This window comes from Kogia breviceps, chromosome 17 (assembly GCF_026419965.1).
Source record: "Kogia breviceps isolate mKogBre1 chromosome 17, mKogBre1 haplotype 1, whole genome shotgun sequence".
Lineage (NCBI taxonomy): Eukaryota > Metazoa > Chordata > Mammalia > Artiodactyla > Physeteridae > Kogia > Kogia breviceps.
The window spans coordinates 2,207,920-2,220,368 of NC_081326.1; positions in this window are offsets into that span (position 1 = coordinate 2,207,920).

Consider the following 12,449-nt stretch of genomic DNA (forward strand, 5'->3'; position numbering starts at 1 on the left):
ATTTAATTTAGTCAATGATATACAGACAAATACTAGATTTGGATTTGGTTTCTTTTTTCTTAGTCTACAGGGCATTCTTCTAGGGAATCAGCTGACCTCGGTTTAAAATCTGTTAAAATATGTCCCCGAGCATTGAGGCTTATGAGGGATTCTAGGATTTTTCCAAAGAGAGCTGTGAAAACGTGCGAAAATTCCCAAGCTACCTCTTGCTCGATGTTTCCCTGGGTAGGTTGCTCCAGTTGCAAGGTTTGGCTCAAACCAGCTCACGTGCCCCCTGTTTCTCGCTCCCCTCAGCAACCTCTGAGGACCCCAAAGGAGCCCTACATCCTGCAGACCCCTCACTTCACTTCCTAACCCACGGAGCTGTTCCCAAGCCCGTCCTGCCCACCCTCTATTACCACCACCAGTTTCTTCTCTAGGAGGTCAGAGAAATTAAAATGTTGCCACCACCTGTTGGATAAAGAACAACATTGCAGTATTTGGAAAGGGTATCTTGAAAATTGAACTGGAGTTCTCAAATTTCTGATTTTTATTTTGACTGAACACTATAACATTTTATTCCTAGCGTTCCACCTTATTTTCTTAATTTTTTTCCCACTGGGTGATATACATGTCAGCTATCTGATGTCCCCTGGACATCACCGGTTGCCTAAAATGAACCCTAAACTTACTACATCTAAAATGGAATGCAAGCCTCTATGCAAAACAAAACAAAGTTAAAAAAAAAAAAAAACAGTTCTTTTCCAAGGTTCTAGGCTCCAGGAAAGAGCACAGCCATCCCCAAACCCTGGACACGTCCCTTCCTGCCACCAGCCTCGGTCGGTCTGTCACAGATCCGGATACGAATTCCTAACCAGTGCTACAACTTGGCCACTGCTCTGCATCCACCGCCTCCTGCAGGGACTTCTGAAATCCTCCTGATTTTCCAGAGCTCCCAGGTCCTTTCCTTTAATCCATTCTCCGCGCTGCAGCCTGCAAGGTGATCTCACCAGCACAAACCTGATTCTGTTACCCGCCCCCAGACTTAACTCCTTCAGGGACCTCCCCCACTGTTGTTCCAATAAGACAGTACTCCTTAAGGGGCACCAGGCCCTGCCTGCCGGGCCCCTGCTGTCTCTCCTGCTCCATTCTTCCCCGTGCCCCCCGCCCCGGCTCCGGCCCCTGCTGTCCACGCTTCTGACGACACGCCTCCACGCCCTCCTCACCCAGGTAACTCCTATCTCAAGAGTCGCCAGTAAACAAAAATGCAGTGAATGGAATTCCTCAGCAACATTCTCCTTGCTTTTTAGACTATTTTGGTGAAAATATGACAAGATTCAGAGTCCTCTCGGGAGCCAGGTGTGAATTTTCTGCCTTCCCTCATCAGGAGGAAAGGTAAGATGAACACACAGGTGAGATGAGCGAAGTTACCTGGAGAAGAAAAGAGCTGGGAAAAGCCCTTTGAGAGGTTTCGTGTCTTCCCCTGTTACATGATACAGGTAAAGTTCTCATGAAAGAATATACATAAGCAGTGCATGTTTTCTGGCGTTTGAGGATTTGGATTTGGTTTCTTCTTTCCTAGTCCACAGGACGTTCTTCTACGGAATCATCTGGCCTCATTTTAAGAACCTGCCCCCTTCCCCTAGTCTCTGTCACAATCCTCAGTCATGCATAAGATGTGTTTCCTGCTTTTAAAATAGCTTCATTTTATAGCAGTCTGACCTACAGGCAATGCAACCAGTTTATACCAGGTCAGAATAACATATTTTCAGGGGCTCACTCCACTGAACTCTGGGGAAGTCATTTTCAGACATTCCTTTGTTGCAAACCTTTCAAAACCAAGTAAAGATGTTTGTTTTTCAAAAGGTTGCTTAATGATCATTCTCTGTGACATTACGTGATGGAAAGTCAACAATCTGACATTTGCCATATAAGAAAAACAGAAAGATGGGGCTGAGAAATACGATAACAAGAGCTGCCACTGCGACAGCCAGGAAGTCTGGGCTGGTTTCTCGGTGCAATTTGTTTCTTTTAGTCTGGCAAAGGTTTTGGCTTCGCTTTCATGTTCTTTGATTATTATTATGCCTGTCTACTAGTGGAAACTGCAAGTACTCTTTCTGTCTCTCCATCCTGGGGGAGTGGAGAGAAGAAATATGCCAGATCTGCTTTGAACTCGGGTTTAGACAGAAAACAATCCCAGTTTTGACTCCAAACACCCAGAGGGCTACTGATCCATTTCACCCCGTTTGCTACACAGTTGCCCCAGGACTGAGTCAACCCCCCTGGGCAGGAAAGCCCCCGAGGGCACCACGAGAGGCAAAGGATGGGACCCAGAGACACATCGTGTGATCTCCTGGAAGCCCTCTGTGCAGGGTGAGCCGTCCACTGTATTGCTGGTGGGCATGTCCCAGAGATGCCGAAGTTTCTCTAATTGCAGGGAAGCCCTCAGTAAAGTCGTCCCAGAGCCCCTTGGCCTTGGCAACAGGAGGTTATAAACCCTACTTCCCCCCGGTGGTCACTGATCAACAGCTACACCTAGTGTGTTTCTTCCTGTGGCTCAAGCTTTACGGCCAAATGGACCCACAACTATACTCCTTGTCCTTCATGTGCAGTGACTGTATCTATCGTTGTAAGAATGTCAGGATGAACTGGACAGCGTCTTCCAAAGGAAAACGCCAAGGTGAACTTTCTTTTCCTTTTTTTAAAAAAATTGAAGTATAGCTGATGTACAATATTATGTAAGTTACAGGTGTACAATATAGTGATTCACAATGGTTAAAGGTTATACTCCATTTATAGTTATTATAAAAATATTGGCTATATTCCCTGTGCTGTACAGTGTATCCTTGTAGCTTATTTTATACATAATAGCTTATAGGTGAACATTTTAAAATTTAGAGAATATGGTTATATCAATGTCAAGAAATTTTCTTTTTCAATGGCAAATCCTCTAGTGATTCCTAATGCACAATTAAAATGTATAACTTGTACTTAAACTATCTGATGAATTAGTCATAGCACAGTGGCACTCAGGAAAGAAAAGGAGTTTCATGAACTCTGGAACTGAGGCATTTCTTTGCACAGTTAGCTTAGCGTGTACTGGTTTTCCGTGGCTACAGAGCAGCCCGACAGATTACGACCACCTCAGCAGCTTCAGACCATGCGTGTTGACGGGCTCAAGGTTCTTCAGGTCAGAATTTCACACACAGGGCGGCTGGGTCTCCACTCGGGGTCCCACAGGAGTGAAACTCAGGCACCGGCAAGACTGGGCACGTCTGGGGCTGGGGCCTCCTCCAGGCGCACGCACCTTGCAGCAGGATGAAGTCCTTGGGGCTGCAGGACTGGTGTCCCCAGTCCCTTGCTGGCTGTCGGCTCCCATTCTAGGTTCCTCTGCCACGCGGCTCCTCCAGCCGCAGAAGATCTCACACAGGACTCTTTCCTGCTACTCTGAGCTCTAGATCTGGATTTAAAGGGCTCACGGGATCAGCTCAGGCCCGCGGAGGCTCACTTTCTTCTTAAGGTTCCCTGTGCCTCAGAACAGAACCTGGTCACAGGCCCACGGATGCGGGCCGTGGGCCATCTTGCTTCAAACCTTCATGTGGAGACAGGGTTCTGAAACGGTTTGAAATCTATCAAGGAACACCTATGTCCACAGATTCACCTGTTGGCTTGCCCCCCCACCCCCCGCCCGATGTCTGGACTCCAGCACGTAGCGTGGAGGGCACTGGTCTGCATGCCGAGGTCTGAGGCCTGAGGAGAGACCAGCTGCCCCTCCATCACCGAGGTCCCCTGCCCGGCTCCTGGTGGTCTGGGCAGCTCGCTCAGGCCACGTGAGGCTGTGCTCTGGGCTGGCATCTCCCCTCCTATGCCACCTCTTCCCCAGTTCTATTTTAGTTGCTTGGATGTTACTCATTTGTGTGGATCTTTTGACACCTTTAATTGCTCTCCTCTTCCCACGCCTATTAAGTTTTCTCACCCTTTGATATTGGCATTAGGAACATTTTAAATAATTTGCCAAATAATGTTTTCCCACTGCTGTTTTCTGTAAGTTGCCTTGCTTTGCCTTTAACCCTGTATTAATTTTGCCATAGAGTGTCAAGCTGCATGGAACGAGGTTATTTTACATGTTAAGATTGGAGGCCTCCTTAGATCTGAAGTCTTATTTCTTATGGCTATGAACTCAAAGAAGAGGCGATTGCATATTGCACGTTTGCTTTGAAATTCAAAATTGATTTTAAAAAGGGTTGCAGCTTCTGGCACACAGCGGCGCGCGCCCCCCCCCCCCCCCCCCCCGCCGACCCCGGACGCCGAGCACCGACTCTAGCAAGGAGTTAGAACACTTTTCCAACGGTGAGATTCTCTCAAACTGTCCGTGAAGCTGAAACACAGAATTCTTATCTTCCGCACTAGAACAACAAGTCTTCAAATCCTGGCACACGTCCCTGGCGTCCTTTTGACATGTTCTGAGGTGTGGATCTGTTTCCGCCTCCTGTGAATAGAGACCCTCACTCTTTCTTGTGATTCTCACCCCTGAGGCACAGTTCCTGCAGCCCAAGAGCAGAGACCGGACACAGCTCTCAGACATCAAAAGAGTGGACAAGAGCAGGTGTACATGCTTTACACGGTCCAGAAAGTCAGGGCAGACTCTCTCACCGCATCTGTGACCTTTGCTATCAGATGGACAGGATCTATTTCTACCCAGGGGCAGAGGAAATGGACCTACACAATTTCTGCAAAATGTGACCCACTTTTCTTAAGACAGGCTGGTGCCCTCTGCACCGGGAAGAAGGTGCTGTTTGCTCTCTGCTTTGTTCCAAAGCACAACTTTGGACTCACCTTAACTGTGAACTGAGAAAACAAAGAGCAAAGTGTCCTAGAGGGAACCTTGGAAACTAGGAGAAGGGGAAGTTCTGGGGAAAACCCCACAAAAGAAGTCAAAGACAGGGCTTTTCTAGAGCACTTTCCTGAATTTAAAAGAGGTGCAACTGAAAACAAGATTCCCTGGAGTCCTGTGACCAAAAGTCTAAAAATATAAGCGTGCATTAGGCTGGCAAGTGCTCACAATCACACTGGATAAAATGAAAGTCTGCTCTCTCCTACCCCAACCTAACCTCACCCTACAGCACGCAAGGCAAGGCGTAGTTGACACAGACGTCTCAGATTTCCACACAAATGAACTGCAATCCGCCGTCCTCCAGAAGTGTGGGTTTTGTTTTTACTTTGTGGACATACAGAAAGAGATGCGTCAAAGCCTTTTCATCTGTCAAATCACCAGGACGAACTATTTGACTGTGACTTGAAAAGGATGCAAATAATAAGGTCCGACCTTTTAGAAAAGCAAAGGATATAACCTAAAAATACCTAATAATTTGCTGAGACTTTGACACCCTTTCTTCTCATCTATCCAAGGCAGGCAGAACAACGGCCTCCTAAGGACGCCCGTGTCTTAACCCCTGGGACCTGTGAACAGGTTGCCTTGCCCGGCAAAGGGGAGTATGAGGCCGCAGAGGGAATCAAGGTTGCTCATCAGCTGACCTGGAGATGGGGGCGTAGCCTGGATTGTCCAGGTGTGCACCGTGTATCACAAGGGTCCCGAGAAGGGGAAGACGGGGCCACAGGAGGAATACTTAGACGTTTGCTCCAATCTTCTGGTTGTTCCCCAAAAGTCTGTGGTCAGAATTCTGCTGTAAGTTAGAACACAGGTTCAGGCTCCCTGAGACTCACCTGATGGATTGATGAGATTCTGGCTCCTCCCCCTCATCACTGCAGGTGAGACCCAGGTCTCTGGGTCGGCCACTCAGTCCCAGTTCGGCCCCAGAGCTGTACCGCTGGGCGGGAAGCCCCCCTTTTATTTAAGGAAATGGCTTTCCAAAGAGCATGCACCTTGAACTACATTGCACTCAGAGCCAACCAAGGGAAAAAAAAAAAAAGAGAGAGAGATGGTATTTACGGGAGGAATCCAGAAGAAAAATGAAGCCGAGAGAAAGAGGAGAAGACTTCAGGATCCTGTATGGGATTTTATAGAACTCTCACCCCCCAAAAGAGTACAAAACAATCTGGGAGGCCAACGGCTGCTGTTCAAGGGCAATTTTGGCCTTTTGTTCATTCATTCAACAAACATTCATGGAGTGCTTAGGATGTTCCAGACCGCTCTGAGGATGAGAACACGAGCTTCATCATATTACATTGTAAAATCTCTCCTCGCAAGTGACTTTTCCAGGACCACCTTCCGTCACTCAGTCGGCCCTGGCAGGGCATTGAAACTTTGGTGGGCGCGGCCGCCAGGCCGGCTCCGGTTCCCCGAGATGCTGCATTTCCCACAGGCTCTGAGAGATGAAGGCTGCCGGCCCAGGGACCACATTTTGAAGAGTAAAGGGCCAGGACCCAGGACTCACGGCCTCTTTCATCCACCTCATTCCACCACTGCTCTCCTGAGATCATTTATAAAATCCCTGCAGTGGGCTATCTTCCCGGTGGCTCCTGTACACTGCACAAGGCAATACTGCTTTCTGATGCTGACCTTCGTAAATATCATTAAAAGGGGGCTGATAAAACTCAAGAACAAGGTGTATTTTCATTTGTGTGTGGGGGAAAGACATAGATGAGGTGGAGATCTGGAAACACCGTACCTACATTCATCAAAGCAGAATGACTCAAAATGCCAGCAGCTTCAAGCTCTCGCACTGACTAGGCAAGCCGGTGCTTTATTTGTCAGCAGGATCCGGAAGCTGACCCACCAGAAACCACGGATGGGAGGCTTGAAATCCGCTCTCAGTGAAGGAAAGCCCTCCGGCCACCGCACAGGCAGGAGCACCAGAGTGAAAGAAATAAACCAGGCCCGTAACTGACCCGCCAGAGACAATAAAGCTCCAGGAGTGCCGGGTTTACGACCGTATCTTACAAAGTGCGGGGCCCGGAACTGCTCCCGGGTGCCCAGTTCAGGATCGCGCTCCTGTCTCCCCTTCCTACTTTATACGAGGTGATCATATCTTTTATTCACAGAGCTGGGAACGATGTCCTTGAACGCACCAACTGCAGACGTTTCAATCATTAAAGCCTGATTATAAAATCTCCCCGAAGGACAAACGGGAGGGACCATGCTGGCTTTATACAAGTTCCATTAGTCCTGGGAGCAAAGTCCCCACGAAACCCGAATCCCAAACACAGCGTGGAAGCATCGCTGACCGCAAAGGACACAGTGCCTGTGCCCTTTCACACAGAGCCATTTCTAAGTGAATTAAAGGTACAGCCAAGGATTAAAATTATGGCCGTGAGTCAACAATTTTGGGTAGACAGACACTGCTCCACACGCTGAGAACTTAAGTGAACAGTGAGATTACCTATTTAATTGCAGATTTGCAGAAGATTTCTTTTAAAATCCTGACTCTGCGTCCTTAAAATACTTTAAAATGTATCTTAAGTAGCCAATTATCTCTTCACCTGAAAGCGCTATATTTCCTTTAATAAATAAGAGGAAATACATCCTATCGAGAGGGTGATCTCTTCTTAGCTCACATAAACACACAGTATGGATATGCTAATAAAGTATTTTCAAGGAGCAAAAAAATCACCATTTTCTGCAGATGATAATGTAATGGTTAACCAGGAAAATAATTCCCTCATTAATTACAATAGCTGTAATTATAATAGCTGTATCACCATTAGCAGCTATATAATAGCTGTACCACTATTAATACTAAGGCACAAAATCAATTTAAATTTAGTCAGAACTTTTGTTATTATCAAAAAGTTATTAAGACTCCTTTTATGTATAATTTTAATTGGCCCCAAGGCATTCTAAATAGTTGAGCCAATTCTTAGAGCGTCAGATATCATAAGATAAACCTTATCTGCTTCCCCCAAAGCCGTACAGTTTCTTCAACAAAGTATTAAGAGTCTTAACTTTTTTTTTTTAATGTAGAGAAATGTTAAAATAATTTAATTCTAAACAAGACCCTTGGAGACTATCTTACATCTCTGGTGAAATATCTTAAATCTGATTAAAATCCCACATAATAACTACCACTTCTAATGAAAGAGGATCTTAGTCAATAACACATCAGAACATCACTTGAAAGTATTAATACTTTGGAGTTAATATATTGAGCTTTAAAAGTAAAAAGGATTTAATGAATAATAGTAAAGCTAATATTTATGGAAGCTTTTCCATGTGCCAAGAACCATGTTCAGCATTTTACATTTTTTCTGTCATTTGAGTCTGAGGTGTATTTGTATTTCTTGCTATTGCTGTTCCCATTTACAGACAAGAAGCCCCGAATGCTAAAATGCTCAAATGTGGCAGTTTCAGAACTGAACTTAAATCACCCTGAGTCCACGGCTAAGCAACAGAATATGTGAATGTATTACTCTGACTCTTCTTAAATGTAACTTACTCAAAGGTATGTTTCACAGAGTTTGAGCCCGTCCCAAGCAAGCCCTCTAAAAACTGGTCATGATCTCATAATGTAAGATAATGCTTTTTTAATTGAAACAAAATTCTCATTTAACTCTTTTCTGGGACGAACATAAAGGAAGAATATTAAGTAGAAATGGACCTGCAAAAACCAAAGTAAAACAAATTTCTGGTTTCTAGCACAATTAAGTAGTTTAGCTCACTAACCTAGTTTTCCTGTGCATCCTCCAGGGCCCTGGTGGCAAACGGACTCACACTCAGACCAGGAAACGCGCGGAGTGTCACACAGAGAGGCTGTCCTCCGAGGCGTGCGCAGGGCAGGGGACCCAAGAGGGATGAACAAGCCAGGGCTCCCAGCCCCCGGGGGGAGGGGGTAGCTCCCGGGTGGCCCCTGCCCGGAGCTGTGGCTTTCAACCCCACAGCGATTCTTCCTGGAGGCACTCGGGGTCCAACACACCAACCTCACCGACCTTCCCCTGTCTGGTCTCCCCCGGGGCCTTGCAGCCCCCCTGAACCCGACCTGAAGTCCGGGGAAGGGGCCAGGCAGGTGGGGAGGGGGCAGATGCAACAGTGTGGAGGATGCATCTGGAGAGACAATATCCACCCCGTCCTCCCAAGAGAAGAGGAAACCAGAAGTTTGTATTTTAAAATATCTATTGAAGTTCTAACCTAGTGAATTTGTAAACTTACGAAAAATAACTTCTGCTGCCCAAAGCCATTCCTCGACGTCCCAACCCTTACGGTCCACTAGGGACAGAGGCACACACTGGGTCACTGTACCAGAGAGTGTCCTCTAAAGCCCTAGAGGGATGACCGTCTGTGCTCATTCTGTGTTTGCCCTGGAGACGAGCTAGTCCGGTGACATCGCGTCCACGCAGAGAGCAGAGACCCACACGGCAGAGGACTGGGCGTCGTGCAGACCTCGAGGGACCCTGTCACCGTCACCATTTTCACGTGAAATCATCCTTAGTTCGGAAAGCACGACAATAACAAACCAAATGTAGTCCTTTTCTAAGTCTCGAAAATTCATTTCAGATTTTTGAGCGAGACTCCAACCAATCCTGTATTGTGCCCAGGTGGGCTGGGGAGGAAACAATGATGGAAAGCCCTCCGTCACACCCTCTAATTACATTTCATCGTAACACTCACCCCTGGTGACCCCATCACACTGTCTAATCTAATTCCTCTCCGACTGCTGCCCCCAAGAAATGTTAGTGTCTTGGTAACAATAACAGGAAATACGTCTCGGTATCTCCTAGCAGATGCTCAATAAATGTTTGTTAAATAAAGGAATATCAAAATACATTCATTTCCTGAGATACCACTTGGTATAAGGCTAACCTGGCGCAAAATGGATAATTTCACAGCAACTCAGTATCACTCTCAAGTATGTCAACTCTGATGAGGTGGGTAAACTAAACTCTCATTTCAAGTGATGCTTCCTGGATATACTGACTGACTCTTGAGGACATTTTATCTGCAAACCTGACCTCCCCCTTAGGGTCCAAAAGTTCTTTTACATGTCTGGAGGTGCACCTAGAATGAGGTATGGTTTGCTTTACAAACTGCCATTTTCAGAGTCTACAGACATTTTTTTCTTGGGGGAATCCAAAAATAATCGCACTAAAATTCAAATACCTATTCTAATTCAAGGATTCTATGAATTTCTGTGTATATTCAGATGAAGATGACCTTCTTTTTCCCACATTTTTTCAATGCTATTAAAAGACCAAAGGTACTCAAGTGATGCTTCCTCCGGGAAGCCCTCCATACTTCGTTAAAAGTGCTATCTCTGCTGGATCTCTAGGCTATGCTGACATGCCTTTCAGATCTTTTTGTAACTTTTCCTACACTCTACTTATTCCTCATACCACACAATTATTAAGAGATTTCTTGAAGACAACAGATTAATTGCCTGTGCTTTGCATCTCAATAAACACCAATCAATGAGGCTGAGCTATATACTAGGATCCTTGTATCTAGGACATCTTTTCTAATTGCCACCGTTGACATCTTTTCAAATATCTTCTATGAAATCCTGGAAGCAAACACAGGCTGGGTTGCCCTGTCAAACAGAACAAATGCTATTTAGACCACCTCCAGTGGGGGAGGGAATAAGGCTCGACAAAAGTCAAACAGGCTCTTCAAATATTTATCATTATTTACGTGTATGGAAATGAATGCAGATTTCGGACCAACTTCTTTCATCTCCAAATTAGAACGCCATTGATCTAGGTTTGAGTTATTTCAAGGAAGAAGGGCACGACTTTCTGTGTGGCAAACCACACAAAAGAGTCAATTTGAAATCTAGAATCTAAAGGATGTGTAGAAAAGCAAATAATGTTCATGTCATACAGTCACAGAGTCTGCAAAGAGGAATCACTGGCTTAAGTAGATGTCAGACAGTGGAATCCATTTTACAGGGATCCAAAAAAATGTATGCAAGGAGCTGCAATGACAAGTCAGACGAACAATGCACCTGTGCCTCTGACGAAAACCCAACCCCGCGGAGCTCGCAGAGTTGGAAACGGGGTGGACGGAAGCGCCAGAAATGCAACACGCAGTCGGCTTGGCAGGCTCAGACGGCGGACGGAGCATCTGCCCTCACCTCTTTGTGCACCCATACACCTTGGCGGGGCCGGTCACATCTGCGAAGAGCCACTCTTGAGAGGGAGGCGTGATGCAGAGACAATGGCAACCAAGTCAGCCCGGACAGGGCCTGGCTCAGCCAGGACGGGGAGCCTGCCTTTCCCACATGCCAGGCGCACCTGCTCGTCTCAGGAGGTGAGACTGTGTCGACTGCTTGAGGGCAAACAGGGTGTGCGCAGAAGCAAATCAGCGTCTAAAAGGGGCTACCTTTTTATTTTTTTTATTTTTTTTGGGGGGGGGCTATCTTTTTAAATTAAACAAGCATAAGTGTGGCCGTGAAACCCCGAGAGTGTTCGGGTTTTTAAAGATCCACAGAGCCCATTGTTCCCAGAATCGACCCGGGCATCCCCTTTCTATACTTTTAAGACTCCAAGTGAAAGTAACGGCAGCCGAATGAACCCTTCAGACAAGTCTAGAATCATTTTCCAGGTGAAGCTGGACATAAGACACGTGAGAGGGTTGGATCAGCTAGAGTTCAGGAAGCATCTCCCGTCTGCCAGGATGTGAAGAGGACACAGTGTCTAAGGCATATGGTCCCCACGCCCCAGGGGGAAGAATAAGTAAACCTGGAGTCTGTTCAGTCTGCCCTTTCAGTGGGGCCCTAAGGAGGTCAAAACTCCTGCCGGGGAGACACCGCAAGCGGCCGTGGGAGAAGCCGGGCCATCAGCTGAGAAGCCAGGGTGTCACAGCACTGGGCTCATCTAAAAGCCCCTCACAAGTACGCGGAGAATGGGGCACGTTTGACACCCTTTTACAAGCGGCGAACTGAAGCTGGGGTGGCATGGAGCGCCCAAGCTGTGATGGCGGATTCAGCGCCAGCCGGTCCAGTCCGACCTGGACGCCTGTCTCCTCCTCTGCTCTACACCGTCCCTCCCAACACACACAGGCCAAAGGGCCCGGCCAAGGGGCCTCCCGGATATTAAAGGGAGTAAGACGTGCACACAAACGACCGTATCGTGAGACAGGATTACGTGCCTAAAGGCAGACTGAATGGGCCGGCAGGGGAGAGTTCTTAGCTAACGATAACCATCATACCACTTACTGAGGACTGACGAATACACCTAGCACTGCTCTCGACACTGAACATGTTTTTGTCTCAATTTGTAAAACTATAAAATAAGCATCATCTTTCTTAGATGCCTTATTGTAAGTAAATCATTCTGAATTCACCATAAATAATGTAGTGCCCTGTTGCAAATAATATTTTTAAGCCACTAAAAGTCTACCGGGAACAATAAATAATGGTACTAGATGCTGAGGGGACATAAAGAAGAAATAGAAGAGATAGCGTTTGCTGCCGGAAAGTTTCTAGTGCAAATAGAAAACACGCTCTCACAGACACAGACCAAAGTAGGAGCAGCTAGGAATTAACACGGAGAAACTACGGAGAAACTATTTACGTACCTAC